Below are 5,961 nucleotides of genomic sequence, written 5' to 3'. Positions count from 1 at the left end.
AGTTTTACAGTGTGTTTAAAAAAATATGTAAGATTGAGAGAGAAAAAAACAACAAAGTGGTAAATAAGTAGAGAAGCCGGCTGTGTTGGCACACGCCGGTAGAAATTGCTCCAGAGGCAGAGGCAGGCAGATTTCCAAAGAGAAACCCTGTCTCAGAGAAAAATAAATAAAAGCAAAGAAATAAAATAATACTAATAAATAAATAAATAAGCCACGTGTAACTTATTAAAATTAACAACACCTCACTGTTTGAGAAAATATATCATTAACATCTTGAAATCTAGCGATACAACACTGTGAGGGAGTCTGCATCTGTAACATCTTAAAAACAAATGATACAACACTGTGTGTGTATCTATTTGTGTAACTTCTTTCAATCTTATGAAACAACTCTGAGGTCTAAACTGAATGCATAACTTCTTGAAAACTAACGAAATAACTCTGGGTGAGAAGCTACATTAGTAACTTTTGGAAAACTAGTGATACAAAACTGTCTGAGAATCTACACGTGTAACTTATTGAATATTAAAGATACGACACTGTGAGAGAATCTACACGTGTAACGTATTTTTAACAAATGATACAAAACTGTGTGAGAATCCGTAAGCATAATTCCTTGAAGACTAATGATACATCACTGTCTTGAGAATCTACACATGTAACCTATTAAAAACTAACGATACAAAGCATTCTGAGAATCTACACTTGTAAACTATTGAAAATTAATGATACAACACTGTGTGAGAAAATATACGTGTATATTATTGAAGAGTAACAATACAAGCCTATGTTTGAATCTAAATGCAAAAATTCTTGAAAATAAAGGTCACAAAACTGTCTGAGAATCTATAAGTGCAACTTATTGAAAATTGAAGATACAACACTTTGTGAGAATCTACACGAGTATCTTACTAAAAACTAACGATACAACACTGTCTGAGAATATACACATGTAAATTATTGAAAATTAATGAGACAGCACAGTCTGAGAATCTCCAAGTGTAACTTTTTGAAAAATAACGATACAACACTTTGTGAGAAACTACACGTGTATCTTATTGAAAAGTAACGATACAAGCCTGTGTTTGAATCTATATGCATAACTTCTTGAAAATAAAGCATAAAATACTCTCTGAGAACCTACACGTGTAACTTCTTGATATCTAATGATACAACACAGGGTGAGAAACTGCATGTTTAACTTCTTGAAAACTAATGATACAACACAGTGTGAGAAACTTCATGAGTAACGTCTTGAAATCAAATGGTACAAATCTGCCTGTACATCTATATGCTTATCTTATTGATAACAAAGCAAAAATCACTTTGTAGGAAACTATGCGAGTAACACCTTGAAAACAAACCATACAACATGCTGTGAGAATCGTTCTTCGTAACTTATTGAAAAATTACAATACAACATAGTGAGAGAATCTATATGTGCAACTCCTTAAAAGCAAACGATACAACACTGTCTGAGAATCTACACATGTATCTTATTGAAAATAAACGATACAACATTGTGTGAGAATCAATACATATAACTTATTGAATATTAAGGAACCAACACTGTTTGAGAATCCACACAAATAACTTATTGAAAACTAACTATACAACACTGAGTGAGAATCTATATATGTAAGTACTTGAAAACTAATGATACAACACGCTTTGAGACTCTCCACGTGTAACTTATAAAAACTAATATCACAAAACTCCATGAGAAACTACATGTGTAACTTCTTGAAAACTAACAATACAACACTGTGAGAGAATCTACATGTGCAACTTCTTACAAACAAACGATACAACACTGTGTGAGTGTCTATGTGCTTATCTTCTTGAAAACTAACGATACAGCACTGTGTGAGAATCTATCTATGTAACGTTTTGAAATCTAACGATACAGCTCTGAGTTCTAAACTGAATGCATAACTTCTTAAAACAAACGGATAATTTTGTGTGAGAAACCACATTAGTAACTTCTGGAAAACTAACGATACAACATTGTCTGAGAATCTACACGATTAAATTTTGAAAATTAAAGATACAAAAATGCCTGAGAATCTACACGTGTAACATATTGAAAACTAATGACATAACTCTGTGTGAGAATCTATAAGCGTAACTTCTTGAAAACTAACGATACAACACTGAGTGAGAATCGAAATACGTAAGTTCTTTAAAACTAACGATACAACACAGTGTGAGAATCTCCACATGTAACCTATAAAAATTAACGACACAAAATTCTGTGAGAAACTACATGTGTAACTTCTTGAAAACTAACAATACAACACTGTGAGAGAATCCACATGTGTAACTTCTTACAAACAAATGATAAAACACTGTGTGAGTATATGTGCGTAACTTCTTGAAAACTAATGATACAGTACTGTATGAGAATCTATCTATGTAACGTTTTGAAATCTAACGATACAGCTCTGAGTTTAAAACTGAATGCATAACTTCTATAAAACTCACGAATAACTCTGTGTGAGAAAAAACATTAATAACTTCTGGAAAACTAATGATACAACACTGTCTGAGAATCTACACGTGTAACTTTTTGAATATTAAAGATACAACACTGTCTGAGAAGCTACACGTGTAACGTATTGAAAACTAATGACACAACACTGTGTGAAAATCTATAAGCATAACTTCTTGCAAACTAACGATACAAAACTGAGTGAGAATCGAAATACATAAGTTCTTGAAAACTAACGATACAACTCAGTGTTATCATCTCCACGTGTAACTTATAAAAAGTAATGACACAACAGTTTGAGAAACTATATGTGTAACATCTTGAAAACTAAAGATACAAAACTGAGAAAATCTACATCTTCAACTTCTTAAAAACAATCTTTACAACAATGTGTGGGTATCTATGTGCATAACGTCTTTAAAAATAAAGATACAGCACTGTGTGAGAATCTATATACATAAATTCTTGAAATCTAATGATACAACTCTGAGCTCTAAACTGAATGCATTACATCTTGAAAATTAACGATATAACACTGTGTGAGAATATACAGATTATAACGTATTGAAAATTAACGATACACCGTCTGAGAATCTACACGTGTAACTTATTTAAAACTAATGATACATCACTGTGTGAGAAACTATATGTGTAACTACTTGAAAACTAACGATATAACACGGTGTGAGAAACTACATGTGTATCTACTTGAAATCTAATGATAAAACACTGTGTGAGAATCCACATGTGTAACTTATCGAAAACAATCTATACAACCCTTAGTGAGAGTCTATATAGGTAAGTTCTTGAAAACTAACGATACAACACACTGTGAAAATCACGTGTAAATGCTAGTATGATGTTAAATACAGTAGTTGTCATATTGGTGATTATGAGATATGTCATAATCTAATGAGTCGAAATCATTAATTTTAGTTAAACTAATGACCAGTTATTCAGTCCATTCGAGGCCTTTTTGTTTTCGTTCATAGGCCAAACCCAGTGCTAGAATAGATAGAAATATTATTGAGATAATTAAGGTTATTTTGAGGTTTATAGATTGTATAGCTCAAGGTAGGGGAAGGAGAAGAGCAATTTCTAGAACAAACAGAAGAAATGTAATAGCTACAAGAAAAAATTTTATAGAGAAGGGTAATCGAGCTGATCTTATAGGGTCAAAGCCGCATTCATAGGGGCTTGCTTTTTCTGTGTAAACATTAAGTTGGGGAAGTCAGAAGGTGACTAAAATTAAAACTAATGAGAGTGTAATGTTGATTGAGATTGCTAGAATTAAGTTGATTACTCTCTTCCAAATTATAATTGGACCTAGTTGATTGGAAGTCAACTGTACTGGATATACTAAGAAAGTATGATCCTCATCAATAAATAGAAACATAGAGGAATAGTCATACTACATCTACAAAGTGTCAATATCAAGCTGCTGCTTCAAAACCGAAGTGGTGTTTTGATGTAAAATGGTATTTTAGTTGGCGTAAGAGGCATACTATAAGGAATGTAGATCCAATAATTACATGGAGGCCATGAAAGCCTGTTGCTATAAAGAATGTTGACCCATAGATGCCGTCTGAGATAGAAAAAGAAGTCTCTAGATATTCTGACGCTTGAAGGGCTGTAAAGTACACCCCTAAGCTGATAGTAATTAGTAAAGCTTGATTTATATTATTTCGTTTACCTTCTATAAGACTATGATGGGCTCATGTAATTGAGACCCCGGATGCTAGAAGTACAGATGTGTTAAGTAAGGGTACTTCAAGTGGGTTAAGTGGAATAATTCCTGTAGGTGGTCAGCAGCCTCCTAGGTCGTGAGTAGGAACTAAGCTAGAGTGATAAAAGGCTCAAAAGTAACCCGCGAAGAAGAAGACTTCTGAGACAATGAAAAGAATTATGCCATATCGAAGGCCTTTTTGTACAATAGGTGTATAGTGGTCTTGATAGGTACCTTCGTGAACAATATCTCATCATCATTGGTATATAGTTAATGTATTAGTTAAGAGACCTAGATAAAGAAGTGTTAGAGACCTGTAATGAAATCATATCGCTAATCCTGAAGTAAGAAGAAGAGCGGAGAGTGCTCCTGTGAGAGGTCATGGGCTAGGGTTAACTATATGATAGGCATGGGTTTGGTGGGTCATTAAGTATTATCGTGTAAATATAAGCTTACTAATAGGGTAAACACATATGCTTGAATTAGGGCTACAGCAAATTCTAGAATAGTCAGGAGAATAAGAATAATAAATGTAATTATAGCTGTCGGGGGACTAATAGAGGTTAAAACTAAGGTTGCTCCTCCGATAAGATGCATAAGCAAATGTCCTGCAGTAATGTTGGCTGTTAGTCAGACTGCAAGAGCTATAGGTTGAATAAATAGACTGATTGTCTCAATAATAATGAGTATAGGAATTAAGGGAATAGGTGTTCCTTGCGGTAGAAAGTGGGCTAATGTGCTTTTTATTTTGTGGCGGAACCCTAGGAAAACTGTTCCTGCTCATAGTGGGATTGCTATTCCTAGGTTTATTGATAGTTGAGTTGTTGGGGTAAAGGTATAGGGTAGTAAGCCCAAGAGGTTTGTTGAGCCAATAAAGATAATTAGGGAGACTAATATTAGGCATCAAGTCTGACCTTTTGGTGAATGAATTGATATTATTTGTTTAATCATTGTTGAAATGTGTGGAAACGATTGCTTAAGAGGCGATTAGAGGATGTTAATATTATAGATGGGAGTATGATAATAACAATTACGATAGGCAGGCCTATTATTGTAGGGGTAATGAAAGAGGCGAAAAGATTTTCGTTCATTTTAGTTCTCAAGGGTTATTTAGTTTAGGGGTTTTAAGGTGCTTGTTTGATGGTTTATGGGGAAAATTCTGTAGAGAGATTTTTAATTGAATTAGAATAAATAATGTGATTGTGGAGGCTAGAACAGTGGTAAATCATGTAGATGTATCTAGTTGTGGCATTCCACCATGGAGACTAGAAGTCTCTAATTTTAACTTAAAAGGTTAACGCTCTGAGCTTCATAGTGATTTAGATTATTGATGTGGATCAATTTTCAAAGTGTTTGAGAGGGACTAATTCTAAAACTACAGGTATGAAGCTGTGATTAGACCCACAGATTTCTGAACACTGACCGTAGAATAACCCTGGGCGATTTGATGAGATAGTAGCTTGATTTAGTCGTCCAGGAATTGCATCTGTTTTTAACCCAAGAGATGGAACAGCTCATGAATGAAGAACGTCTTCAGATGAGATTAGTATGCGAATCGGTAGTTCTATGGGGAGAACAACTCGATTGTCAACTTCTAATAGTCGAAGTTCTCCTGGTTTCAGGTCCGTTGTGGGGATTATATATGAGTCGAAGCATAAGTCTTCATAGTCTGTGTACTCATAACTTCAGTACCATTGATGTCCTATAGTTTTCACTGTCAGCACTGGATTGTTAATTTCGTCTA

General features: G+C 34.0%; 1 pseudogene; it reads right to left on the bottom strand.

Moving 5' to 3' along the window:
• Positions 1-4,643: 4,643 nt before the first annotated feature.
• LOC121137995 lies at positions 4,644-5,340 on the bottom strand (annotated as a pseudogene).
• Between the last annotated feature and the right edge of the window lie 621 nt (positions 5,341-5,961).

The sequence above is a fragment of the Mesocricetus auratus genome, unplaced genomic scaffold, assembly GCF_017639785.1.
Source record: "Mesocricetus auratus isolate SY011 unplaced genomic scaffold, BCM_Maur_2.0 contig_2175_pilon_obj, whole genome shotgun sequence".
Lineage (NCBI taxonomy): Eukaryota > Metazoa > Chordata > Mammalia > Rodentia > Cricetidae > Mesocricetus > Mesocricetus auratus.
The sequence above is the reverse complement of the archived record's forward strand: the minus strand, read 5'-3'. Positions and strand labels throughout refer to the sequence as shown.